This window comes from Cucurbita pepo, chromosome 10 (assembly GCF_057944985.1).
Source record: "Cucurbita pepo subsp. pepo isolate OVF chromosome 10, ASM5794498v1, whole genome shotgun sequence".
Lineage (NCBI taxonomy): Eukaryota > Viridiplantae > Streptophyta > Magnoliopsida > Cucurbitales > Cucurbitaceae > Cucurbita > Cucurbita pepo.
In genome coordinates, this window is record NC_141807.1 from 11,749,460 (window position 1) to 11,756,535 (window position 7,076).

The 7,076-nt window shown below is 32.8% G+C and overlaps 1 non-coding gene across 1 annotated transcript; it reads right to left on the bottom strand.

Moving 5' to 3' along the window:
• Positions 1-6,742: 6,742 nt before the first annotated feature.
• On the bottom strand, positions 6,743-6,815 carry TRNAF-GAA (transfer RNA phenylalanine (anticodon GAA)). Its single transcript has one exon. It is a non-coding gene; the product is annotated as a tRNA-Phe (tRNA).
• Positions 6,816-7,076: the final 261 nt, after the last annotated feature.

Consider the following 7,076-nt stretch of genomic DNA (forward strand, 5'->3'; position numbering starts at 1 on the left):
TCATCTCAACCATGATGTCGTTCAACAAGAGAGACCTCGAAAACGACTGGATTATCGCATTAACCATTTGAAATTGAACAAAATATCTATAACATAACTCTAACAAGGGTACGAAGTTCATAAAAGTCTTTTTGGTCTAAGATAGAAATTTTAAGTTTGTTAAGCCCACATGAACGTGGCTTGAGGTGTGGTTCTCTACAGCCCAACTTGTCAAACTCACTCGGGTGCTCATCAACCATGATGTCGTTCAACAAGAGAGACCTCGAAAACGACTGGATTATCGCATTAACCATTTTAATTACCTGCTCATCTCAACCATGATGTCGTTCAACAAGAGAGACCTCGAAAACGACTGGATTATCGCATTAACCATTTGAAATTGAACAAAATATCTATAACATAACTCTAACAAGGGTACGAAGTTCATAAAAGTCTTTTTGGTCTAAGATAGAAACTGTAAAATAAAATGAAATAAGAAAATAATATTCCATTTGCCAGGAATCGAACCCAGGTCTCTTGGGTGAAAGCCAGATATCCTTACCGCTGGATGACAATGGATTTTTGGTGTAGATGTACTGAAGTCTTTTGTCAGATCGCTTAAGAGTTTTAGCATGATCTTTTGCTTAATGTCTAACTCTTCGACACGTCCTTCCCTGTGTGTGTTAGAGTTCTCATAGCTACCGCGACGTTTCAAGCTGTTCGATTGTGTGGCTCTTTCTTCAAAAGAGTCAATATAAAATGTTAGGTCTTTGATTGGCAACCCATTTGAATGACCTCAACCTCACTTGTTGAAATTGAACCAAATATCTATGACATAACACTATTAAAGGTTCAAAGTTCATAAAAATCTTTTTAATCTAAGATACTATTGAACTTGACCATTATAGCGCCTCTCAAACCAAGTTCATAAAAGTGTTTTGAATTTAAGATACTATTGAACTCATCCATTATAGTGCTTCTCAAACCTAGGTAAAGTTTAAATATAATTTGTGACAAAAGATGAAACTATAAAATAAACGAAATAAGAACATAAAATTTCATTTTCGAGAATCAAACTCGGGTCTCCTCGATGAAAGCTAGATCTTCTGTGTAATGTCTAACTCTTCGACACGTTTTTTTTTTTATGTGTGTGATAGAGTTCTCAGAGATACCGCCACGTTTCTTGTTGTTTGATCACGTGGCTCTTTCTTCAAAAAAGTCAACATCAAACATTAGGTCTTTGATTGGAAACCCATACAGGGGAGCGTCGATTGCTTCAATTCCATCAATGGTCTTCCTATGATTTTTTGGTGCATGACCAGTTTTTTATACAATTCACCTTCAAGCGCCACCATAGTTTTGCATCGTCCATGAGATGTATTGTAGGCCAATGTAACTCTCATGTCCTCTGAGCAAGTTCCTATAGTCTTGAAGTATAATATCAAAACATATTAACGTATTTGATATGTTAAATATTAAAATAATTGATGTGTATCATAAACATTAAAAAAATATATATATTTAAAATTTGAATGAGATTCATATTAATTAAACATATATTATGATATTCTACGACATTTTAATATTATTGCAATAAGATATTATATCTTAATGTATTAGGTATTCAAATATATAATTTGACAAAAATTTTCACAAGTTCACTTTAAGTAGAACCCTAGGGTTAAGTCAAAAAGCATAACACTAAATATTGTTACATTTTAGGTGATATTTTGCCGAGGAAGCTGATAAGGTCTTCAAAGAGCATGTGGTCATGTCTGGCATTTTATGTTAACATGGTGAAAAGAAACGAGAAATTCTGATACTGGTAATTAACTACAAACCTCCGAATAAGGTTTTAGAATAAATAAGATATCCAATCCAAAACAAAAATGATTTGATAAAAAGAATTTAGAGTCAAATGTTTTTATAAAATTCGACATGAAATTGTGATTTCAGAAAATTCTAGTTTCGTAAAAGGACAAATATAAAATAGCATTTAATGTCCAATTTAGAAAATATGAGAGGAACGTCATGCCATTTAGGCTAAATAACGCTCCATCCGAATTTCAGAAGATTATGAATGATATTTTCAATCCATTCAAAAAAATTCGATAGTTTATATCGATGATGTGTTGATATTTTCTAAAACCATTAAGATCAACACTTTAAACATCTACATACATTCATTAATGTAATTAAAAGAAATCAGCTAGTGTTGTCCAAACCCAAAATCAAATAATATAAAACCCATCAAATGGTCTTTGTCTCAAACTTTGGTGATGACGTATCCTAGAAAAGCAAACTTCAAAAAAAATTTAGGTTCTCTCAATTACGTGTCTTATATCCTTCAAGATATCAGGCACATTTACGAATGTCTTGATGAGTGTCTTTAAAATAATACAAGTCTTGATTGGTAAGAGATATCTCTACAACCCAAAAAAATCAATTCATTAGTCAAATAAACTCTCTGCTTACGTCTTATTGACCCAAGGACAGATCTCATAATGAAACGTGACCCATCAAATATCGGATATGGAGGTATCTAAAATTGTCAAAGAGGACAGAGAATCAATTATCATATTTCATTCAAAAGCCTCCAATAATACCATACAAATTACAAAATAGTAAAATATATATATATATATATATATATATATATATATATATATATTATTTCCATTGTACTCTGTGTACAAAATTTTAAAGAAAATTTAATTAACAAAATTATTAAAATCTATTCAGAGTCAAATTTAGTTTTAGAAAAAGAAGGGAATAATCTTGTTTCAAACAAAAAAAATAATTTTGCTAGATAGAAGTAAATTTTGTTGTGATTTGATTTTAAAATTCAACCTATAAAAGAAGTGGAAAACACCTTGGGGGGATTACCAATGGGAGAATTTCTAACAAAGTCTCTCTTCTCTCCTCTGTCTTCTTAAACGGATACTAATCCAACCAATCATTTACATGGACTCAAAAGTTCAATTACCTATAAAAGAAGTTGAAAACACCTTGTGAAAGTATCTAAGGATACTACGACCTCTAGCTTTGCAAAATCCAGCGTTGTTGGCGCTTATCAAAATCGCTGCCAAAATAAAGTTTAACAAGTGATTCTATGGTGTAGTGGTTAGCACTATCGACTTTGAATCTAATGACCTGTGTTTAATTCCCGATAGGTAATCCACCAATTTATACAAAATTGGTCCATAGCCGATTCGGTAGGGTCACTTTTGGACCGATAATCTGTAGAAGGGGTCACTAAGGTTGAGATCATACAAAATGGGACCATAGCTCAATTTTAGAGCATTTGATTGCAGATCAAGAGGTCACCAATTCGAACCTAGTTGGGCCATGTTAGGTTATGGAGCCTGCTGTTTATTTATAGCTTAGTCAACGGTTATATCCGGTAAAACTATATTTGGTAAAGCTATATCCGGTAAAACTATATTTTGTAAAACTATATTTTGTAAAACTATATTTTGTAAAACTATATTTTGTAAAGCTATATGTTGTAAAGCTATATATTAAATAGCTATATATAGTAGATGGTTAAATCTGGTGAAAAGTACTTTTATTCTATGTAATTCTCTCTTACTGTACATACGTGAAGTCATCAATAGAAAAATCCTTTTAGTCAGAGTTCTCGTTGCACTTTTCTCTATCCTGTTCTTTGTGTTCATCGAGATCGAGCGTGTGCGTTGTTGTGCGATCCCAACAACTGGTATTAGAGCTAGGCGAAATTCACCACGATCTGTGAAGATGGAAAGTTCAAAGATTGGAATTGAGAAGTTCGATGGATCCGATTTCGGTTTCTGGATGATGCAGATTGAAGATGATCTGTACCAGAAAGATCTTTACGAACCTCTGTTGGGAGTGAAGTCAGAATCCATGACCATGGAATAGTTGAAGCTCAAGGATCGACAAGCCTTGGGGTTGATTCGGTTGACGCTATCCAGAAATGTGGCGTTCAACATTATCAAGTAGAAGACAACGTCAGATCTATTGAAGGCGCTGTCAAATATGTATGAAAAACCATCGGCTATGAACAAGGTGTATTTGATGTGGAAATTGTTCAATCTACAGATGTCTAAAGGTAGACCTGTTGCTGATCATATAAATGAATTCAATATGATCATAAGTCAACTGAGTTGGGTGAAATGAAAGCGTTGATTTTGATGTCATCCTTACCCGAGTCATGGGATACTGTTGTTGCCGCAATCAGCAGTTCCCGAGGATCTGATAAACTGAAGTTTTGTGAAATTCGAGATGTAGTTCTCAGCGAAAGTATTCGCAAACGGGAAACTGGAGATTCACCAGGCAATGCTCTCAGTGTTGATCGAAGGGGAAGAAGTAAACCGAAGGGACCAAACAAAGGGCGATCAAAATTAAAGAACCGAGAAAAATCTCCAAATAGACCAAACGTAACGTGTTGGAATTGTGGAGAAAAAGGTCACTTTCGGACAGGTTGTACAAGACCAAAGAGAAAGCAGTATCACAAATCTGGAGATGTGATGATTCTATAAATTCAGCCGAAGACATTGGGGATGCTCTAATCCTCAGCGTGGACAGTTCAATTATTGTTCCATGCAATAAAATGAGTCATTTTACTAAATGTCTTATAGAGCATTTATAGTCAAATAAAGAATTAGGAATCCACGCTATCTACAAACGCACTCCCAATTGAGCTATCCACGCTAACATTAAAATAAAAAATTCATCAATAAAATTATTTACCCTAACTCATTGAAATTTTAAAAACAAATCATCTCTAAATTTAGATAAGATAATAAGTTATATTACTTGAATCAGGTGTGGTGAAGGTCGAACAACACCTGACCTTCAAGTAATTTTAAAAAGGAAATTCTGAAACATTGAAAATGAAAATTCTGAAATTTTAAAAAGAAATAATCACTAAATTTAGATTAAACAGTCAAGTAATTTTAAAAATAAATAATCACTAATTTTAGATTGAATATTTAGGTTATGCAAGTTAGTCAACTTGAATTAGGTGCAGTGAACGTCGATCAAACACGTGACTTTCAGATCTTCAGTGATGCTCTCACGTGACTTTCAGATCTTCAGTGACGCTCTCCAAACTGAGCTATCCCCGCTAACATTAAAAATAAAAATTCATCGGTTAAGATATTTTCACTACTTCATTGAGATTTTAAAAAGAAATAATCACTAATTTTAGATTGAATAGCCGGGTTATGCAACTTAGTCAACTTGAACGCTCTCCAAACTGAGTTATCCCAGCTAACATTAAAAATAAAAATTCATGGGTTAATAAGATATTTTCACTACTTCATTGAGATTTTAAAAGGAAATAATCACTAATTTTAGATTGAATAGCGAGGTTATGCAACTTAGTCAACTTGAATCAGGTGCAGTGAACGTGGATCAAACACGTGACCTTGAGATCTTTAGTGACGCTCTCCCAACGATGCTATCCTGGCTAACATTAAAAATGAAAACTCATTAGTAAAGTATTTAGCTAATTCATTGATATTTTAAAAGGAAATAATCACTAATTTTAAATTGAATAGTCACGAGTGAAGTTATGTGACTTGAATCAGGTGCGGTGAACGTTGATCGAACACGTGACCTTCACATTTTCAGTCTGACGCTCTCAAAACTAAGTTATCTTCGCTAATATTTGAAAAAAAAAAATCATAAGTAAAGGTATTTACGCTAATTCATTATATTTTAAAAAGAAATAATCACTAATTTTAGATTGAATAAAGTTATGCAACTTAATGAACTTATGCAACGTAAACCAAGTGCGGTGAACGTGGATTAAACATGTAACCTTCAGATATTCAGTCCGAACTAAGCTATCCCCGCTAACACTAAAAATCAAAATTCATGTGTAAAGGTATTTCTGCTAATTCATTATTTGTTGAAATTTTAAAAATAAATAATAACTAGTTTATTTTTTATGCAACGTAAACCAAGTGCGGTGAACGTGGATTAAACATGTAACCTTCAGATATTCAGTCTGAACTAAGCTATCCCGGCTAACATTAAAAATCAAAATTCATCTGATGCTCTCCCAACTAAGCCATCCTAGATAACATAAAAAATAAATAATCACATGTTTTAGATTGAATAGTAAAGTTATGCAACTTAGTCAACTTATGCCAGTTGGATAAAAAACGTGACAGATCTTCTGCTAATTCATTGAGATTTTAAAAAGAAATAATCGATCTTCTGCTAATTCATTGAGATTGAGATTTTAAAAAGAAATAATCGCTAATGTAGTGAACGTGGATCAAACGTTACCTTTAAATATTCTTTCTACTAATTCATTGAGATTGAGATTTTAAAAAGAAATAATCGCTAATGTAGTGAATGTGGATCAAACATTACCTTTAAATCTTCAATATGACGCTCTCCTTGAGCTATCAACGCTAATATTAAAATTAAAAATTCAAAAAGAAATAATCGCTAATGCAGTGAACGTGGATCAAAAGTTACCTTTAAATCTTCAATATGACAATCTCCCTGAGCTATCCACGCTAATATTAAAATTAAAAATTCAAAAAGAAATAATCGATAATGCAGTGAACGTGGATCAAGCGTTACCTTCAAATCTTCAATATGACGCTCTCCGTGAGCTATCCAGGCTAATATTAAAATTGAAAATTCATAAATATTAAAATTGAAAATTCATAAGTAAAGGTATTTCCACTAATTCATTATATTTTAAACATAAATAATCACTAATTTTAGAAAGAATAGTCAAATTATACAAACCTGAACAAAGTGCGGTGAACGTGGATCGAACACGTAACCTTCAGATCTTCAGTCTAACGCTCTCCCAACTGAGCTATCCCCGCGATCATTGTATATGAAAATTCATCAGTAAAGGTATTTTCGCTGATTCATTAAGATTTTAAAAAGAAATAATGACTAATTTTTTATTGAATAGTCAGGTTATGCAAAAAGAAACAGGTGCGGTGAACGTGGAGATCGAACACGTGACCTTCAAATCTTAAACCTGACGCTCTCCAAACTGAGCTATCCCCGCTAACATTAAAAATGAAAGTTTTTAAGTTTCAAGTAAAGGTATTTCCACTAATTAATTGAAATGTTAGAAA